Genomic DNA, 12,732 nt, shown 5'->3' on the forward strand with positions numbered 1-12,732 from the left:
TTATTTAATTCCCCTCCCCTGGTTGTCTGTTTTCTGTGTCTTTTTGCTGCGTCTTGTTTCTTTGTCCGCTTCTGTTGTCGTCAGCGGCACAGGAAGTGTGGGCGGCGCCATTCCTCGGCGGGCTGCTCCCTCCTTCGTGCTGGGCGGCTCTCCTTATGGGTGCACTCCTTGCGCGTGGGGCTCCCCTACGCGGGGGACACCCCTGTGTGGCACGGCACTCCTTGCGCGCATCAGCACTGCGCATGGGCCAGCTCCACCCGGGTCAAGGAGGCCCGGGGCTTGAACCGCGGGCCTCCCATGTGGTAGACGGACGCCCTAACCACTGGGCCAAAGTCCGTTTCCCATTTACCATGTATTTTTGATTGAGGAGTTTAATCCGTTCACATGCAATGATATTACTGTTAATGTATTACTTACTTCTACCATTTTACTCTTTGATTTTCATATGTCATATCTGATTTTGTCTGTTTTTTTTTTACTATTTTACTATTTCTGCTATTCTTTCTTCTATACTCTTCTCCAAGCCTCTTTCTCCAGTCTTTTTCTTTCAGGCTAAGGCTCCCTTTAAGATTTCCTGTAGAAGGTTATTCTTCTCTGTTTATGAATGTTTTACATTTACCTTCATATTCCAAGCCGACCTGGGAGAGAGGGGAACTAAGGTAGAGAGGAGACAGACATCTGAACAGTCCGGCTTGGCAAACTGTTAGAAGCCTAACCCGCCTGAGGCAAAGGGGGCAGATAGCACCAGATAAGCTTTCTAAAGCCACCTCAGACTTTGGAGCTGGTGTAGCTCAGTGTAGGAATTCCTACCTTGCAAATACAAGGTCCTTGGTTTGATTCCTGGGTCTTCTTAGAGAGGTGATCCAGAGGGTGATCCACCTGGTTATCAGGCACCCAGCTGGTACCTTATGACAGGGAACATACAGACAGATTTTCTTCATTTTTTAGGTTTTCTTGGATCTGTTTTTCTTTATTTTTAATTTTTTTTTGTCGGTTCCTCTTTTCTTCTTCTTTATTTTATTTGCTAAAACCAGGTACACCACCTGCAGGGCACATGCTGAAGGCTGATTGACTGATGAGCACTGACAGCCTGAGAAGCTTCTAGGCTCCTTAGGGGCTTAAACAGAAGGCTGCTTTTCCTGGGTTGTGTGTTTTTGTTGTTGTGTTTTGTTTCTTTTTTGGTGTTTTTCTCCTTTCTTTGTTTCCTTTCTTTATCTTTTACTTATTTTTTCTACCTACTTTATTTTTTTTCTTTCCTTCACTTTCTTATCTTCCATTTTGTTGTGTTTCTTTCATTCCACCTCTTTTTTTTTAAAGATTCATTTTATTTATGTACTTTCCCCTACCCCCTCATTGTTTTCACTCACGTTGTCTGTTTGCCCTCCTTATTTCTTTAGGAGGCACTGGGAACTGAACCTGGGATCTCTGATGTGGGAGGGAGGAACCCAGTTGCTCGAGCCACCTCTGATCCCTGCTTCATTGTATCTCTCATTATGTTTTTCCTCCTTGTGTCTCTTGTGTCATCTTGTGTCAGCTTGCTGTGCCTGCCTGTTTGCCAGCTCACTGTCTTCTTTAGGAGATATGGAAAACCACACCAAGGACCTCCCATGTGATAGGCAGGAGCCCAATAGATTGAGCTACATCTGTTTTCCTCCACCTCTTTTTGTTTGGCCTTTTTTCCCTCTCTCTCTCTCTCTTTTTTCTTTTTCTCTTTTCCTCTGTTCTCTTCATCCTGGCACTTTAATTCATTCTGTGTTTTGCTTGATTTTGTTCCTTGTTTCATTTTTTTCTATTCCACTTTTTAAATTCTTATTCCTTTGTACTTTTAAAAAAATTTTCACTCATATTAGTTACTTATTTTCCTGGCTGTTGTATGGCTCCTTTTCTACCTTTTTTAAAAAAAATTACTGTTATTATTTTTCTCTTCTTTTTTTTTTTTTTTTTAAAGATTTATTTATTTATTTAATTTCCCCCCCTCCCCTGGTTGTCTGTTCTTGGTGTCTATTTGCTGCGTCTTGTCTCTTTGTCCGCTTCTGTTGTCGTCAGCGGCACGGGAAGTGTGGGCGGCGCCATTCCTCGGCAGGCTGCTCTTTCTTTTCACGCTGGGCGGCTTTCCTCATGGGCGCACTCCTTGCGCGTGGGGCTCCCCCACGCGGGGGACACCCTTGCGTGGCACGGCACTCCTTGCGCGCATCAGCACTGCACATGGCCAGCTCCACACGGGTCAAGGAGGTCCGGGGTTTGAACCGCGGACCTCCCATATGGTAGATGGACGCCCTAACCACTGGGCCAAAGTCCGTTTCCCTATTTTTCTCTTCTTATCTCTTTCTTTTCTCTGGTCCTAATAATTTTTCTCAAGGGAACACAGAAATCTGTAAGGATATAGAATAAGAGGAACCAAGAATCAAAAAGGAAACTTACCATACACACACACACACAAACAAACACACACACACAACAAAAATAAAACCTTAGAGGAGAAAAAAAAGTTAACCAACCAAATAAGCACATCAAGATAAGCAGATGCCTAGACACCAACAAAAATGACAAGCCATACTAAGAAACAGAAAGACATGGCCCAGTCTAATGAACAAACTGAAAAAACAGAAGGAGATGCAGAATGTGGGACAACTAATCAGGGATCTCCAAATAAATACCATTAATCAACTAATGAAGTGAATCAAGAGATAAAGGATATTAAGAAGACACTGGGTGGACTGGGGGAGAGTGTAAACTATAATTTGGACCATTGACCATGTGGTGCAGCAGTACTCAGAGATGTATTCACCAAGTGCCATGAATGTCCCATGATGATGGAGGAGGTTGTTGTTATGGGAGGAGTGGGGTGAGGGGGGTGGGAGTATATGGGGACCTCATATATTTTGAATGTAAGATTTGAAAAAAATGAATACAAAAAAAAAAAGAAGACACTGGGAGAACATATTGAAGAAATTGTAAACATACATAAAAAGATAATGGATAAGGTGGTGATGAGAGGTACAATGCAAGAAATAAAAAATACACTCAAAGCACATAACAGCAGATTTGAACCAGTAGAGGAAAGAATTAGTGATGTTAAAGACAGCACATTGGAAATCATACAGATAGTAGAACTGATAGATAAAAAGATAGAAAAATCCAGCAGACTTAGGGATTTCAATGACAAAATGAAACACACAAATATACACATTTTAGGCATCCCAGAAGGAGAAGAGAAGGAAAAGGAGGCAGAAGGAGTGTTGAAGGAACTAGTGGCTGAAAATTTCCCAACTTTTTTGAGGGTCATGGACATACCTGTCCAAGAAGCACAGCACACACCAAACAGTATAAATCCTAACAGGCCTACTCCCAGACACATACTGTCAAATTGTCCAATGCTCAAGTCAAAGGGAGAATACTGAAAGCAGCAAGAGAAAAGAGATTCATCACATACAAGGGAAGCTCTATAAGATTAAGTCCTGATTTCTCATCTGAAATCCTTGAGGCAAGAAGGCAGTGGTATGACATAGTTAAGGTGCTAAAAGAAAAAAAAATTACAGCTAAAAATTCTCCATCCAGCAAAGCTGGCATTCAAAAATGAGGGAGAGTTCAACATATTCACAGATAAACAGAAATTAAGAGAGTTTGTCAATAATAAACCTACCATTCAAGAAATACTAAAGGGAGTTCTGCAGGTTGAAAGGGAAAAACAGAAGAGAGAGGTTTGGAGGAGAGTGTAGGAAAGATGATTATTGGTAAGAAGAGAAATAAAAACAACATATGACATATATAGACTTAAAGAAAAGATGACTAATGTAATTTCTTGACAGTAATAACATCAAATTAACATCAAATGTTAATGGATTAAACTCACTGGTCAAGAAACACAGATTGGCAGAATGGATAAGGAAATGTGACCCATATATATGCTGTCTATAAGAAACTCACTTAGACCCAGGGAAGCAAAGAGGTTGAAAGTGAATGGTTGAAAAACAATTTTATATGCAAACAATAACCAAAAAAGGGCAGGAGTAGCTATACTAATATCAGACAAAATAAACTTCAAATGCAAAATCATTGTAAGAGATGAAGAAGGACACTAACTATTAATAAAAAGGGTAATCTATCAAGAAGAAGAAACAATCATAAGCATTTATGCACCTAATCAGGGTGCCTCAAAATACATGAGGCAAACATTGGAAAAACAAGTGGAGAAATAGATGCTGCTACAATTATACTGTGGGACTTGAATACACCATTATCACCATTAGATAGAACATCTTAGTGGAGGATCAATAAAGAAACAAGACCTAGCATCTAGACCTCATAGACATATACAGAACATTACACCCAAATACAGCAGGATATATGTTCTTCTTGAACACACATGGATCATTCTTCAGGATAGACCACATGCTAGATCACAGAATAACTCTCAATGAATTCAGAAAGATTGAAATTATAAAAGTAATTTCTCTGAGCACAATGGAAAGAAGCTGGAAATCAGTAAGGGGCAGAGAAGCAGATTAGGCACAAAGATATGGAAATTAAACAACACACTCTTAGACAATCAGTGGGTCAAGGAGGAAATTGCAAAAGAAATCAGTAACTATCCTCAAATGAATGAAAATGACAACGCACCATATCAAAACCAATGGGATGGGGAAATGGACTTGGCCCAGTGATTAGGGTGTCCGTCTACCACATGGGAGGTCCGCGGTTCAAACCCTGGGCCTCCTTGGCCTGTGTGGAGCTGGCCCATGCGCAGTGCTGATGTGCACAAGGAGTGCCCTGCCACGTAGGGGTGTCCCCCACATAGGGGAGCCCCACGCACAAGGAGTGCGCCCCGTAAGGAGAGCCGCCCGGTGTGAAATAAAGTGCAGCCTGCCCAGGAATGGCGCCACCCACACTTCCCATGCCGCTGATGGCAACACAAGCGGACAAAGAAACAAGACGCAGCAAATAGACACAGAGAACAGACAACCGGGGGAGGGGGGGATTAAATAAATAAATAAATCTTTAAAAAAAAACAAAAAAAAACAAAACCAATGGGATGCAGCAAAAGCAGTGCTGAGAGGGAAATTCATAGCCATAAATGACTATATTAAAAAAGAAGAGGGACGCGGACTTGGCCCAGTGGTTAGGGCATCTGTCCACCACATGGGAGGTCCATGGTTCAAACCCCAGGCCTCCTTGACCCATGTGGAGCTGGCCCACATGCAGTGCTGATGTGCACAAGGAGTGCCGTGCCACACAGAGGTGTCCCCTGCATAGAGGAGCCCCACACGCAAGGAGTATGCCCCATAAGGAGAGCTGCCCAGCATGAAAGAAAGTGCAGCCTGCCAAACAATGGTGCCGCACACATGGAGAGCTGACACAACAAAATGACGCAACAAAAAAGAAACACAGATTCCCGTGCTGCTGCCAACAACAGAAGCGGACAAAGAAGAACATGCAGCAAATAGACACAGAGAACAGACAACTGGGGTGGGGGGGGAAGGGGAGAGAAATAAATAAATAAATCTTTAAAAGAAGAAGAAGAAAGAACTAAAATCAAAGGCCTAACTATACACCTGGACGAATTAGAAAAAGAAAAACAAACTGATCCCAAAGCAAGAAGAAAGAAGGAAATAACAAAGATTAGAGCAGAGCTAAATTAAATTGAAAATAATAAAACACTAGAGGCGGCTGACTTGGCCCAGTGGTTAGGGCATCCGTCTACCACATGGTAGGTCCGCGGTTCAAACCCCAGGCCTCCTTGACCCATGTGATGAGCTGGCCCATGCGCAGTGCTGATGCATGCAAGGAGTGCCCTGCCACGCAGAGGTGTCCCCCGCGTAGGGGAGCCCCACACGCAAGGAGTGCGCCCCGTAAGGAGAGCTGCCCAGCATGAAAGAAAGTGCAGCCTGCCCAGGAATGGCGCTGCACACACGAAGAGCTGACACAACAAGATGACACAACCAAAAGAAACACAGATTCCCGTGCCGCTGACAACAACAGAAGCAGACAAAAAAGACGCAGCAAATAGACACAGGGAACAGACAACCAGGGTGAGGGGGAGAAGGGGAGAGAAATAAATAAAATCTTTAAAAATAAATAAATAAATAAATAAAACACTAGAAAAAACAAAATCAAAACCTGGTTCTTTGAGAAGATTAATAAAATCAACAAACCCTTAGCTAGACTAACAAAGAAAAAAAGAGAGAAGATGCAAATACATAAAATAAGAAATGAAGAAGGGGATATCACCACTTATCACACAGAAATAAAGAGCATCATAAGGGAATCCTTTGAAAAATTGTATGCCAACAAGATGGATAACTTAGATGGAATGGACAAATTCCTAGAAACAACAAGCAGCCTACATTGATGAAAGAAGAAATTGATAAACTCATTAGACCAATCACGTGTAATGAGATTGAATTCATCATCAAAAACCTCTCAACTAATAAGAACCCAGGACCAGATGGTTTCACAGGTGAATTCTACCAAATATCCCAGAAAGAACTAAAACCAGCCCTATTTAAACTCTTTAAAAAAATAGAAGTGGAGAGAACACTGCCCAACTCATTCTATGATGCCAACATCACCCTAATACCAAAGCCACACAAAGACATTACAAGAAAGGAAAATTATAGACCAATTTCTCTAATGAACCTAGATGCTAAAATCCTCAGCAAAATGCTTGCTAATCATATTCAACAACACATCAAATGAATTATACATAATGACCAAGTGGGTTTCATCTCTGGTATGCAAGGATGGTTCAACATAAGAAAATCAATCAAAGAAATACACCACATTAACAGATTAAAAGAACAAAATCACATGATCAAATTTATGGATGCAGAAAAAGCATTTGACAAAATACAAGACCCTTTCCTGATAAGAGCGCTCGGAGCACAAAATGTCATTTCCCCACACAGCACTTTTTCCCTCCTTCCTTCCCTCAACTCTATCATCTTTTCCAAACTCCACATTGCTTGAGGCTCCCTTAGTCTGTAAAAGTATTCATTCCTGCTTTCTTTCATCTCTTTACTTATTAATTCACTCATTCCAGGATTCACTCATTCAGCATTCATCTGAAATTTTAAGGTGGTTCTTAAGATAAGACTAGCTTGGTACAGAAGTCACAGGATTTGTTTAGGGTCACAGAGCAAGAAAATTTGTCTAAAATATGATAAATGTCAATATCTCACTCCCCAGCATTTCTGAAAAAATAATTAAGCAATTTTAAAAGTCAGTTTTAAATAGAAATAGAATATTTTTCCTTTATTAGAGAAGCTATGGGTTTACAAGACAATCTGCATAAAATACAGTATTCACACACACCACTTCACCACCAACACCTTGCATTGGTGTGGAAGATTTCTTACAATTGATGATAGCACATTTTTATAATTGTACTATTAATTCAAGTTCATAGTTTAGCATAGGGTTCACTGTTTATGTGGTATAATTCCATGGATTTTTAAAATAGTTTTAAATTCTGTTACCATATATAGAATCTAACATTTACCCTTTTAACCATCCTTCACATACATCATTCAGTGTTGTTACTTACAATCACAGTGTTGTGCTACCATCACCATCAATCATTTTCAAAACTTTAACGTCAACCCAAATAGAAATTCTGTACAATTAAGCATTAACTCCCCATTCCCTTACCTCAACCCTGTTCCTGGTAAACTATATTCTAGATTCTGCCTCTATGAGTTAATTATTTCATATCTATTCAAGCCCTCACTTTCAATTCTTTGGAAATACCTAGTAGTGGGCTTGCTGGGTCATATGGGAGTTCTATACTTAGTTTCCCGAGGAACTACCCAAACTGTCTTCCATGGCAACTTGAGCAATTTTACATTCTCACCAACAATGAATGAGTTTCTTATTTTTCTGCATATGCTTCAACACTTGGTATTTTCCATTTCTTTTTAATAGCAGCCATTCTAATGGTCATGAAAAGGTATCACACTGTAGTTTTGATTTGCATTTCCCTGATGGCTGATGATGTAATGCATCTTTTCACATGCTTTCTGGCCATTTGTATATTTTTTTGGAGAGATGTCTGTTCAAATCTTTTGCCCATTTTCTCATTGGGTTGTTTGTTTTTATTATTAAGTTGAAAGATTTCTTTATATATACTGAATATTAGTCCTTTATACATGTAGTTTCCAAATATTTTCTCCCATTGTGTAGGCTGTCTTTTTACTTTCTTGATAAATTCCTCTCAGGAACAAAAGATTTTTATTACATTGAGGTCCCTCTTACTTGTTTTTCTGTTGTTGCTTGTACTTTGGGCATAAAGTCTAAGAAACCATTGCCCAACAAAGGTCCTGTAAATTCTTCCCTATGTTTTCTTTTAAGACCTTGATAGTTCTAGCTTTTATATTTAGGTTTTAGATCCATTTTGACTTGATTTTTGTATATGGTGTGAGGTAGGGGTTCTCCTCCCCCCCCCCCACTTTTTTTTTTTGCAAATGAAGATCCAGTTTTTCCAGTACCATTTGTTGAAGAGACTCTTCTTTCCCTATTGAGGTCTTTGCAACTTTGTCAAAAATCAGTTGGGCATACATGTGAGGGTTGATTTCTGATCTCTCAATTCTATTCCATTGGTCTGTATATCTGTCCTTGGATCAGTACCATGCTGTGGGTTTTTAAAAAATAACTCAATTATATTGATACATATTAATAAAACATGCATTCATCCAAAGTGTACAATCAATGGTATTTGGAATAATCACATAGTTGTGCATTCAACCTCAATCAGCGTTAGAGCATTTTCATTGTTTCAATAATAATAATAATAATAAACAAATGAACAAACAAGCAAAGAAGAAAATTCTTCACCTCTCACTCTCTCTATGCTTCCCCTGCTGTACATAACTTAGTTCTGGTGATTCTTGCACAATTATCTATTTATTTTATTAAGTAGTTTTATTGATCTATTTTCATATACCATGTGGTCTATCCAAAGTATATAGTCAATGGCTTTTAGTATAATCCCAATGTTGTATATTCATCACCACAAAAAATTTTGAAAAAATTTCATTACTCCAAAAAGAAAAACTCCACACCTGAGTCCCTCCCAGCCCTACATAACCACTAGTCGAACTTCATCTTTATAAATTTATTTATATTTACATTTTATATAAATGGAGTCATACAATATGTAGTACTTTGTGTCTGGTTTCTTTCACTTAGCATAATGTATTTTTTGTCTGTTAATATCATGTATTATTAATATTCATTTGTTCAGTTTCAAAGAAAAAGTCATATATGCAATTTTACTCATATTCACATTTCACATGTGGTTTACTGTGCTATCCAATTCCAGTTACATTTTTTAGCTTTCCTTTTAGTAATAAACATGATCTTAGAGTGTCCCTTTAAAGCACTTCCATACCCACATAATAGTACTGCCAGTTACAAACATTATGTTGGGCTTTTCTGTTTATTTTCAAAGATTAACATTCATCCTTTTCACCAGTTCTGTACAAGTTAACCCTCAGTTTTCCATGCTCTAACCTCATTCTATTTCCTGGTGACCCATATACAATTTATTAATTCCATTAGATTTCACAATATATTTAGTTCATAGTAGCACAATCATATAGTATTTGACCTTTTGTGTTTGACTTTCTTCCCTCAGCATAATGTCCTCCAGGTTCATCTATGTTGCCTTATGCTTTATGACTTCATTTCTTCTTATAGCTGCATAATATTTATCACGTGAATATACCACAGTTTATGCATTATGATGGACACCTGGTTATTCCCAACGTTTGATTATCATGTATACTGCTGCTATGAACATAGACATGCATGCTGTTTTGGTTACTGTGGCTTTGTAATAAGTTGTTTGTTGTTGGTTTTAAGTATTGGGACTGGGGATTGAAACTGGGACTCATGTGGGAAGCAGGCACTCAACCACTGAGTCATATCAGCTCCCCTGAGTTGTTTGTTTGCTTATTGTTTTTTTGTTTTTAGGAGGCACTGGGGTCCAACCTGGGATGTCCCATGTGGGAAGCAGGCGCTCGATTGCTTAGCCACATCTGCTTCCTGTAATAAGTTGTTTTTTTTTTTTAAAGAGGTATGGGGGATTGACTCAAGACCTCCTGCATGGGAAGTAGGTACTCAACCACTTGACCTACATCCGCTTGCCTGTAATAAGTTTTAATTTCAGGAAATGTGAGTCCTCCAACTTCATTCTATATGAATTTGATTACTGGCTTTTCCATTTCTGCAAAGAAGTTTGTTAGAATTTTATTGGGATTTCACTGAATCTACAAATTGCTTTGGGTAGTATTGACATCTTTTTTGTTGTTAGAATAACTCAGCAAAATAAAGTCCTGGTTTATTATTGGACAATGTTGTTTCATGGTTACAACAAACAGGCAAAAATAAATAAACAGCAACTTCATAGGGAAAACAAGGAAAAAAAGAAACCTTTACCTTTGGCCCTTTAAACCATCTGTTTTTTTAAAGTTCTTTTTTAAAAAGTTTTATTTATTTATTTATTCATTTATTTATTTCTCTACCTTCCCCACCCCACCCCCAGTTGTCTGCTCTCTGTGTCCATTCACTGTGTATTCTTCTTGTGTCCGCTTGTATTCCTGTTAGCAGCACCTGGAATCTGTGTCTCCTTTTCTTGTGTCATCTTGCTGCGTCAGCTCTCCGTGTGTGCGGTGCCATTCCTGGGCAGGCTGCACTTTCTTTCGCGCTGGGTAGCTCTCCTTACAGGGCACACTCCTTGCGCGTGGGGCTCCCCTATGCGGGGGACATCCCTGTGTGTCAGGGCACACCTTGCACGCATCAGCACTGCATATGGGCCAGCTGCACACGGGTCAAGGAGGCCCGGAGTTTGAACCTTGGACCTCCCATGTGGTAGGCAGATGCCCTAACCACTGGGCCAAGTCCGCTTCCCTAAACCATCTTTTTAACTATCTCATACAAATCAACTACTTACAGTACAGCTAAGTATATACACACAATAAAGCTACTGGAATGCTTGGAACAAGACTGTATTTTTGTTGTTATTGTTGCCTTTTTTACAAGGTGTTTTTTTATTGTCCTTTGAAATTATAGTGAACATGGTCACACCACAAGTCAAGTCAGAAGTAGGACAGAGAACACTCCGAAGGCTGGTTTGGTCATTCGAGATCATTAAAAATGGCCGATCCCTAACAACATATACAAACATGTAAAACGTAAATAAAAAATAGAAATTTTCTTTTTCAAAGTACTTTCAAGAAAGAAGAGCAGGGCCTTAGAAGTTTTGTTCTTTATTCCTGCCTTGCTGCAAATTCGCGTTGCGGTTTAGGTGGGGGAGGGGTGGAAGCGCGGGCGGCCTGCGGGGTGCACAGCCCGTGGTGGGCGGGGGCCTCCCTACTGCACCGCGAGCACGTATAGAGGCTGAGGCAGGAAGTGGAGGGTGAGGCGGCCTTTTTTTTTGAGTTTAACTTTTCCTCTTTTGCTGCCTGGTCATCCTCATCTGCCTATTAATTCTTGGTGTCCTCATTGTCATCCTCATCATCTTCAGCTGCCCATTTGCCCCTAGCTGCCTCAGCCTCCTTATCTCCATCTTCTTCTTCCCCCTCCCCTCCCCCCTCCCCTCCCCCTCCCCTCTCCCCCTCCCCTCCCTCTCTCCTTCCTCTCCCCTTCCTCCTCCATTTGTGTGTTTCTAAGAATTGGTCCATTTCATGTATGTTATCTAATTTGCTGGCATACAGTAGTTCATAGTCTTTTCTTATATTCCTATTTTTTTCAGAAGGGCTGGTAATAACGTCCTGATTTTTGTTATATTTATACTCTTTTTTTTTTTCTCTGTCAGTCTAAGTATTAGTCAGGGTTCCTAGGGAAACAGAACTCATGGGATATAGGTAAATACGATACAAAACAAAAACAGAAACAATAACAGACATATTTTTCACTGAACATTATTCCATTGTCCTTTGTACAACCAGAACCACACCAAATCTCTCCAGAAGAGGGGGTCAGGCCTTTGGCAATAGTCAATCGATTTTTTTGCTGGTGCTATGCTTCCAGTCCAGCGCAGATACTCTCTGAAGCAGCTCCAAGGTGGTTGCCTGACTCTGTCCCTCCCTGAAGGCCATATGGCTGGACACGGTGAGGAGACCTGGACATGGTGGGGAGACCACTCCATTGTACGAAGCGCGGCCTGGAGACTCAACAAGGAACAGGGTCTCATCGGAGAATCAAAACTCGACCCCCCACTTGCTGGTCACTTAATCTGAAGCACTCTTGACCTCGGGATGTGCATCGCCCACAGTGGATGGACCATAATGTCCAGTTATTGATCAGACCCAGTGGCTGGAGGATAGAATGGGAGGGGGAGGGCTGGATGACTACAGAAGTTCCTGCCCTTCACACATTCTTGACACTCGGCCGATCTTCCTCCAAGCAGCAGGCTGAGCTGGGATTGTAAAGAGAGGAGGGAGATGTGAAGGCTCCCAAGATCCTCCACCGGCTGGGACCACCAGGAGATTTGACCCACGTTGTCCCGGGATTCAAGTAAGTCTCAGTGCAGAAAAGGGAAGCCGGGCACAAGGTGGGGTCTCCCGGGAGGGGGTTTCTTTGCAGGCCCATTAGTTTTGCTGCCAGGCTGATGTCTCCCCAGTGACCCAACTGTCTCTTCTGGCTCCTGGTCTCCCCACCCCCACCCCATCCCTGCCAATCCAGGGTCCCATGGGCCCAGGCCTGTCGCGTTCCCCAGGGCATTGGACCCCCTAC

This window comes from Dasypus novemcinctus, chromosome 10, assembly GCF_030445035.2.
Source record: "Dasypus novemcinctus isolate mDasNov1 chromosome 10, mDasNov1.1.hap2, whole genome shotgun sequence".
NCBI lineage: Eukaryota > Metazoa > Chordata > Mammalia > Cingulata > Dasypodidae > Dasypus > Dasypus novemcinctus.